Source organism: Lithobates pipiens, unplaced genomic scaffold, assembly GCF_037356315.1.
Source record: "Lithobates pipiens isolate NorthernLeopardFrog02 unplaced genomic scaffold, aLitPip1_a1.2 Scaffold_22, whole genome shotgun sequence".
NCBI lineage: Eukaryota > Metazoa > Chordata > Amphibia > Anura > Ranidae > Lithobates > Lithobates pipiens.
Genome location: NW_027507784.1, coordinates 86,687,365 through 86,697,081, shown reverse-complemented (window position 1 = coordinate 86,697,081; position 9,717 = coordinate 86,687,365). Strand labels below are relative to the sequence as shown.

The following is a 9,717-nucleotide window of genomic DNA, read 5'->3' as shown; positions in this document are numbered from 1 at the left end:
GCTGACTGTAACAACAATAGACCCTCATAAGCAGCCAAACAAAACACAGGAGCATCAATACATCAGAGCAGATCATAACCTACCTTACACCAATCAGAGAATGGCCCCGGGAAGTCGCTGAATCTCCTGCAATCATTCCCAAGTTCTGACAGCTCTCACTGTGTTTTAAATATGGCGCTCATGACGTCATCAGCGACGTCAGATGCGAGATGCCCGCTCGCATGCGTGGGAACCAAGCCTCGCTTTGGATTGTGTCCGCGCATGCGCAGAACGCAGCGCTGGACCCGGAAAACAGGCGGAGAAAGGCTGCTGGAACGCGGAAGCGTCAGCGCCTATGCACAAGAACCAGCTGGGCACATGAAAGAGACACAGGTAGAAAAAACACATAAACACTGCTGCCATGAAAAACGGAAATTTTACAGCTCACCACTCCACCAACGATCATCTGGCCGAACAGGTTCAAGCACACACCACCGATCCACCGGGCAGATAATGGCCACCTTACATAGCAGGAAATAAGCCGTGCGCACTTATCTTCGGACAAACCAAGCCTTCAGCGCTACTCTGCCATACACTCCATACCCATGCTTAACAGACAGGGCCTATCGGAGGAAAATAGCTTGATAGTCGGCCGACTTGATCGTAGTGAAGATCTCTTCAGATAGGAAACACCTGTCCTATGGAGGAGGACAAAAAAGGAACACGGATAGCAGCTTGGAGCAAAGATTTATGGGAGTAGGGGTCCTATTGGGTAATTATGGAGGCGGGGCTAACCCACACATATGATGCCATGGAGCCTGTCAGGAAATACATTTATTTGTAGGGGGGAAAAAAAGGACATACATGTTTTATTTGTTTGGGTACAACGTCGCACGGCCGCGCAATTGTGAGTTAAAGTGACGCAGTGCTGTGTTGCAAAAAAATGGCCTGGTCAGGAAGGGGGTAAATCCTTCAGGGGCTGATGTGGTTAAAGACCATTCCCCTTTGAGTGTGTTTTTAGTGTGACAGGTGAGCTGGAGAACCACTCTGCCTCGTTATTAATGTAGCGATCCAGTTTACATTTTTACAGATAATGGCCGGTGACAGCGACGTGGCAGCGTCCGGCGTTGATGAGTCTATGCTGTGTCTGAGTGTGTGCATCCTCCTGCGATTAGAGTCAGCCTGCTGGCTGGGCGCTCAGGTTGTGTCTAGCAGGATGGATGCGTTCAGCACCATGGACAGCGGTCTGACTCATTCCCTGTCACATCGTGAAGGAAACACATCAAACATGTTTGTCTGGAAGTAAAGAAACAATCAGGCAGAATGTGTAATCTTATGAATCACTTTAGACGGCCTGACTTCCTAAATCTCCACTTTTGCTGTTTTTTTTTTTTTTTTTTAACAAGATCCACTCCCTCCACATCGCATTTTTGAGAACAATATAAAAGGTTTATTCAAAGGATAACTCCACATTTTTAAAAATTTAATATTAGCAAAAATGAAAATTTTCTGGTAAAAAAAAAAAAAAAAAATTCAATATTTTTAAAAAACATTTAAAATAAAATATTTTTAAAACATTTAAAATAATTTTTAAGAAATTTAAAATATCTGTATTAAAATAATAATTTAATTAACAATTTTAGTGAAGGATAACTGAACTCCACTTTCGTAAAAAAAAATAAAAAAAAGATGAAGAAGAAAAAAAAAAAAATATATATATATATATATATAATATATAGAATTACTACACAACCTACATTGTAATTTAATGTTACCAAAAACTACTTTTCAATATCCATATTAAAATAATAATTAAAATAACAATTTAAGTGGAGGATAAAAATAGATAAATAAATATTAATATTTATTTAATTTAATATTACCAAAAATTACCTTTTTCTGATTTTATATATATATATATATATATATATATATATAGTTAGGCCGATACGTATTCTTCTACATATTTTTGGTTAAAAAAAAAGTCGCAATAAGCGTTTATTGATTGGTTTGCGCAAAAGTTATAGTATCTACAAGTTAGGGGGTAGTTTTATGGCGTTTTTATGAATATATATATTTTTTACTATTAATGGCGGACGCATCGGACACTTTTGGCACTATTTTGGGGCCATTCACATTTATACAGCGATCAGTGCGGTTAAAAATGCACTAATTACTGTGTAAATGTGACTGGCAGTGAAGGGGGTAACCATTAGGGGGTGCTGCAGGGGCTAAGTGTGTCCTAGGGAGTGATTCTAACTGTGGGGGGGGGGGAGGGACTGTGTGTGACACGACACTGATCACCGCTTCACGATTACAGGGAGCTGTGATCAGTGACAGTGTCACTAGGCAGAACTTCTTCTCCATGAGACGATCGCGGGTATCCCCACGGACATCGGGTCCATGGGACCCGAGGTCGGACTCACGGATCGCGCGGCAGGCACACCTGCTATCCAAGTCTCGCGAGTTCACCTACAATAACGCGATTTCACGCAGCGGAGGCAACCTAAAACTGGGACGGCTGGTCCGCAAGCGGTTAAAGTAGAAAGTTAAAAATAGATGTAAAAATGCTAAATGCAACGCAATCCATGCAGTACTGATTTTCACCACTAGATGTCCTCAGTCTTCCAGGTCGGAATGATAGCAAACTTCATTCAACCCACTATCTCTGAGCCCAAGCAGTCATTGGAGCCTTCTCCAGTCTGTGATTGGACAGTGGGGGAGAAGCAGCACAGCAATAAGCTCAACCTCCTGTCTCTTTTTTTCTCCTATCAGCGCGCTCTTTGAATGGAGTAGCTCATTGTGCAGCTTCTCTCTTTCCCAGGCTGTGTTCTGCTGTACAGGAATTGCAAAAGCCCACAAGGTCACATTCAAATACTTACACTGCTTGCATTTATAAAATCTATTTAAAGCTGCATTAAACCTAAAAGAAAACATTTATTATACTACAGCTTACAAATTCCTAGACGTGATGGCTGCATTTGTTTTTTTTTTCAATTTTTTTTCTTCTATTTTCATTTGATGATCTGGTCAGTAAAAGCCGACAACTTGATAGCTTCTTTGGTTGAAAACTTTATTAGCGCACTACAGCAATAGCAAAATCCATAAAATGCTGCCGGTTTTTGGCCACAGCCTTCCTCGTGGCATACTATGAAGAAGGCTCCCGCCAAACCGCGTCAGGTTTATGGATTTTGCTATTGATGTAGCGAGCTAATAACGTTTTCAAATGAGGAAGATATCACGTTGCCGGCTTTTGTTTGTCATGGACTTGCTGTCAGCGCTTCAGCCAGAGCACTGATACTCTACTACACTACATACACTACTGACAAGGGTGCTTACAATGATCAGATTTTATTTATGGAAAACCTTTATTCCCAAAAGGGGGGGGGGGGGGGAATGTTGCTGTAATTGCGTATAAAGTGTGAGCTGGAGTTTGGCTTTAGTTTGTTAGTGTATCTAAATCTGAAGTACAACTAACACTCCCCACCCACTAGATTACCAATGCTGCTGTTCAAAGGTGCCCCATGTGCTCCTTCATCCAGAGTGGGGGCACTCCAATACAAGAGGTGTGTTAATGGTTCAACACACAGCCATTAATGTCTAAACCGCTGGCAACAAAACTGAGTCCACCTCTAAGTGAAAATGTACAAAGTGTCAATATTTTGTATTTTCCCTCCCCGGTGTCATGTGACTCGTTAGCGTTACAAGGTCTCAGGTGTGAATGGGGAGCAGGTGTGTTAAATTTGGTGTTATCGCTCTCACTCTCTCATACTGGTCACTGGATGTTCAACATGGCACCTCATGGCAAAGAATTCTCAGAGGATCTGAAAAAAAGAATTGTTGCTCTACATAAAGATGGCCTAGGCTATAAGAAGATTGCCAAGACCCTGAAACCTCGAGCTGCAGCACGGTGGCCAAGACCATAGGGTGGTTTAACAAGACAGGTTCCACTCAGAACAGGCCTCGCCATGGTCAACCAAAGAAGTTGAGTGCACATGCTCAGTGTCATATCCAGAGGTTGTCTTTGGGAAATAGATGTATTGTTGTAGAGGCTGAAGTGGTCAGCCTGTCAGTGCTCAGACCATACGCTGCACACTGCATCAAATTGGTCTGCATGGCTGTCATCCCAAAAGTAAGACTCTTCTAAGGATGATTCACAAGAAAGCCCACAAACAGTTTGCTGAAGACAATCAGACTAAGGTCATGGATTACAGGAACCATGTCCTGTGGTCTGATGAGACCAAGATAAACTTATTTGGGTCAGATGGTGTCAAGTGTGTGTGGGGGCAACCAGGTGAGGAGCACAAAGACAAGTGTCTTGCCTACAGTCAAGCATGGTGGTGGGAGTGTCATGGTCTGGGGCTGCATGAGTGCTGCCAGCACTGGGGAGCTACAGATCATTGAGGGAACCATGAATGCCAACATGTACTGTGATATACTGAAGCAGAGCATAATCCCCCCCCCCTCCAAAGACTGGGCCGCAGGGCAGTATTCCAACATGATACCGACCCCAAACACACCCCCAAGATGACCACTGCCTTGCTAAAGAAGCTGAGGGTAAAGGTGATGGACTGACCAAGCATGTCTCCAGACCTAAACCCTATTGGGCATCTGTGGGGCATCCTCAAACGGAAGGTGGAGGAGCGCAAGGTCTCCAACATCCACCAGCTCCGTGATGTCATCATGGAGGAGTGGAAGAGGACACCGGTGACAACCTGTGAAGCTCTGGTGAAATCCATGCCCAAGAGGGTTAAGGCAGTGCTGGAAAATAATGGTGGCCACACAAAATATTGACACTTTGGGCCCAATTTGGACATTTTCACTTAGGGGTGTACTCACTTTTGTTGCCAGCGGTTTAGACATTAATAGCTGTGTGTTGAGTTATTTTGAGAGGACAGCAAATGTACACTGTTATACAAGCTGTACACTCACTACTTTACATTGTAGCAAAGTGTCATTTCTTCAGTGTTGTCACATGAAAAGATAGAAGAAAAGATTTACACAAATGTGAGGGGTGTACTTACTTTTGTCAGACGCTGTATATGTGATTACAGAGCTGCATTACTTTTTTTGTGACTTTTATTTCTTTCTGGAGTTGTTTTTTTTCTTTCTTTCCCCTCAATAAATGTTTATTCTTTGGTGTAATGTTTTTTTTGGTGTAATGTTTAATCTTTATTTTTAAATGCCTTTAAAGTGGAAGTAAACCCACTTTTTTAACTTTTACCTACAGGAAAGCCTATAATAAGGCTTACCTGTAGGTAAAAAAAATATCTCCTAAACCTGTACGGTTTAGGAGATATTCCCCTCGGTATGCGCCGCTGACTGCAGCGGCGCATGCGCACAAGGGGGTTCTCTCCGCGAAAATCCGGCAGCGCTCGTCCGGCCGGATTTAAATCTCCCGCGCGCATGCGCGGGAGTGACGATATCGCGGCTCCGGCCACTCACAGCGCCGGAGCCGCGATACCCGGAAGAGACGCCGAGGGAGCATGTCGGCTTCCTCGGCGTGGATCGGGCGAGATGTCGGGGCCTCGTTCTAAGGTAAGTATTTCATAATGAGCTAGTATGCGGTGCATACTAGCTCATTATGCCTTTTGCTTTGCAGGTTTAAAAAAAAAAAAAAAAAAAAATGCGGGTTTACTACCGCTTTAAGCAGGCGAGGCTTTTGTGTTGGATCCGTGATGTACATGTATCCAGGATGCAGAATTCAGGACGCTAAATATCGATTGGTTGAGCTTACAGGATATTCGCCGTGTGTGTCAGTTCCATTTTAAGCACCTCTCCTCCTGTTCGGTATCGCTGAAACAGTAATTATTATTTTTTTTTCCTCCGGTCCCTCTGTGTTAAACGGCTGCAGGAGAAAAAAAAAGAAAAGCAGACTGTGAAAATTAGGAGATGAGAGGTAGCCTCCTAAAATATTTATTTAACAGCAATTTCATTCTGCAGTATATAGGCAGAATAATTACCATGTCACTTTTACTTATCCCATCTGTGTGACATTATTGACAATTTGCTCATCTCAGTGGTTTCTCCTTTATTTTAATAGTGATTGTAATAGGTTGAGAAGCTGCGTCTGTTCAGAGCCGGGAGTTGGAGAGAGCGGCGGAGGAGTCGCATCACATCTCGACTTTGTCACTCCAATAACGGGAACGTTTTTGTTGCTATTGGCTCACATTATTTTTGTAAATCTGGCGGCCTATAAAAATTCTATATGTAGCAGCCATAACCCGTTGCAGGGTCGGCCTTGACTTATTGGGCTTACCGGTTACCTCCTCATGGCTGGCTCTTCCACGTCTAGGGGTTCCCAGGGTTGATACCCAACAACTTGAACGCTGACACAGATAAAGTGCTTTTTAAAAGGTTTTATTTTGCGGTAATAACATCCAATAACACAGTCTCTCATGGGAACAGAGGGCACGGGTAAAGAACTCAGGCATCTTGATCTGCAGGTCTAGCAAAGTCTCTAATTCCACCCAGAGAGTAGCCACTCGCAGCTGGGCACTTCAAGGCTGAACAGATCTCTAGCCAGAGATCATGGAAGTTCAGCACTCAAATACTTGAAGCAATCCTATGAACGTGTACAAGTTGTAACTGAGGGTGAAGAGGAACCTTTTTCCTCAGTACCTGAAACATTCTCTGTCTCCTCAATGGTACTGGAATAACGTGGATTCGTCACCGTCCTTCCCAACTCAGTAACCAGGCACTTCTCAGGATGCCACTTGTCGGCCCTAGGGTTGCCACCTTTTCTTCAAGTCAAACCCGAACACTTTAGTGGCGCACTGCAATTTTTTTTTTTTTTATAGTATAAACTATATATATATATATTGCTATTACATAACATTTCTAATCATATGAAGTTAAAGTGGAGGGCCACCCTGAAAAAAAAAATACATTAAAAATTAGCAAAAAATCATTAAAAAAAAAATGAATTTTTTTTTTTTAACTTACCAGAAATGCCTGTTGCTAGGCACATCATCCTAATCTGCCTCTTCCTCCTCCGCGGAGATCTTCTTTCTTCTCTCCTCCGTGCGGCGTCTTCTGGGTAATGGGTCGCGCTGTGTTCTGGGAACTGTGTGTCCCAGAACACAGCGCGTCCCAGAACACAGCGCATCCCAGAACACAGCGCTGCGCGACTCACGCATGAGCAGTAGGAAACGGGCAGTGAAGCTGCAAGGCTCCACTGCCTGTTTCCCTTAGCGAAAATGGCGGCGCCGGGACCCGAGACCGAGGGACGGGTCAGCCTCGGGCGGCCGACATCGCAGGCACCCTGGACAGGTAAGTGTGCTTATTAAAAGTCAGCAGCTACAGTGTTTGCAGCTGCTGACTTTTAATTTTTTTTTTTAAACCGGCCCTCTTCATTAATAACAAGAGTCCCCCTTTACATCAGAGTCCACAGAAATCCTCTTTTACATCTGAATCCACAGAGTTCCCCTTTTACATCTGAACTCGCAGAGTTCCCTTTCACTGTAAGGGGGGACTCTGCAGACTCTGATATAAGGGAGAACTCTAGGGACCTCTAACATAAGGGATCCTCTGGAAACCCCCGATTTAAGTGGGTACACTGAGAAGGCTGATGTACTGAGAGGACTCTGATGTAAGGAGAAACACTGTGGCCTCTGGTGTAAAGGGGAACTCTGATGTAAGGGGTTCTCTGAGAACCCTGATTTACCTTAGTGTACTTACTCAGAGGCAGGAGAGAGAAGGGGGGAGGCTTCAGTCACAGACAGGGATGGATGGTGAGCTCACTCACCCCTTGGCACCTCTCATCCAGATGTATCTGAGGCTGCTGGACTTCAAATTTCTAGCCCCAACTTTCCCTTTCTGAGGCACAGTGCCGGAGATTGGAGTGTGGGCAGATGCAGAGGGGGGGGAGAGGTGCACATCGAGCCCTCTCTCCTCTCCCATGTGTGTTTGCGTTTTGGGGGGGGGGGGTGTGTTGTTAGTGCTGGCTGGATCCCTACCCCAGACCAGATGGGTCTATCAGGGCCCTCTAACAGGAACATGTTGCGGGATGTCGAACACCCCGTGACCGGGACCCCTCCCGGGGCCACCCCGGTCCTGGAACCAGAACAGACCACATGGGCCTCACAAACTCCTCTCCCTTAAACACGTGACCCCCAACATCTTAAGTGCCCCTTCCCAGACTCCCCAGTGGGGCCCGGCACTCCCACTGATTGGTTCCGAGAAGGTTGATACTTAAAACGTCCAACCAGGCCTGGTTCTGGCCGGTCATGTGCACCTCACTGCTCACACGACCAGGCAGAACTTCCAACACAGCCCGGCCAGACTGATGTCAAGGCCAACCTACGTAATTAACCCTCCGAACCCCACTACTGTTCTGAGGCAAAAACTAAATTTACATGTGTATGACACTTTGTCCAAAATGTCATCCGCTACATATATGTTGTGTAGCGGTACCTCCATAGGGGCTGCTGGTAGTTGTGGTCCATCTCTCACCGTGCACAGCCAGGCACACGAATTCCCAGACATTCAACAGTCAAGAAATAGTCCTTGTACTTGTTTTTTTGTTGTTTTTATTTAGGGGATTTAACTTGGATGGGGAAAGGGTACTTATGGAATGCCCACTTTATTGCAGATAAGAAATTAGGGACTGACAACTATATACACCACCGGCAGGGCCATCTTAACCACTTCAGCCCTGGACCATTTGGCTGGCCAAAGACCAGACCACTTTTTGCAATTCAGCACTCCGCCTCTTTAACTGACAATTGCGCGGTCTTGCGACGTGGCTCCCAAACAAAACTGATGTCCTTTTTTCCCCAAAAATAGAGATTTCTTTTGGGTGGTATTTGATCACCTCTGCGGTTTTTATTTTTTGCGCTATAAACAAAAAAGAGCGACAATTTTGAAACAAACGTATTTTTTTTTTTACTTTTTGCTATAATAAATATCCCCAAAAAGATATATATATATATAAAAAACATTTTTTTCCCTCAGTTTAGGCCGATACGTATTTTTTTAATTTTTTTTTTATTGATAACAGTTTATTGTTCTGCCTGCTTTAACATTTAGAAAAAGAATCCCAGGATTTTGCCTCCTGTGTGTTTTTCGCCTTGCTTCCTTGTGGTCCATGATGCCAGCGGAAGTGGTAAGTACAATATACCCAAACTGACGTGAAGGCAGGAGATTGTTCTGCCACTTTTCCAGATCCTTTATCGGCACATCAAGTCTGGGGCTGATGACGCCACACTTATTAAGTCTCCCTGTAAGATTGACAAAAAAATTTCCGGCCCTGTGATCATCAATTATTTCAAACTCACCAATGTAGCCATGCTTCATCATCGCTGTAAGGAATCGCACAATCACTTTTCAGCACGGCCTGATGAGAACCTGACGCTTACCACGTTTCTCGGCATTGTTGATGCTTTTAAGTGCATCGGCAAGCACATTCCTGCGCACCATGGTGCCGGGTCTGAAGTATGGCGCAAAGAGGCTCTTTTTTATTTTTTTGTGCTATAAACAAAAAAAAGAGCGTCAATTTTGAAAAAGAAACAACAATATTTTGTACTTTTTGCTATAATAAATATCCCCAATTGAAAAAACAAAAACTGTTTTCTCAGTTTAGGCCGATATGTATTCTTCTACATATTTTTGGTAATAAAAATCTCAATAAACGTTAGACATGTGCGAGTCGTTTCGTACGAAACAAAAATTCGTACGACTTTCTGGAAATTCGTACATTCGTACGAATCCGAAATACGAATTTTTATGCATACGAAT

At 44.0% G+C, this 9,717-nt stretch overlaps 1 pseudogene; it reads right to left on the bottom strand.

The window, feature by feature from the left end:
• Positions 1 to 8,992: 8,992 nt before the first annotated feature.
• LOC143925426 (small ribosomal subunit protein uS8-like) lies at positions 8,993 to 9,444 on the bottom strand (annotated as a pseudogene).
• Positions 9,445 to 9,717: the final 273 nt, after the last annotated feature.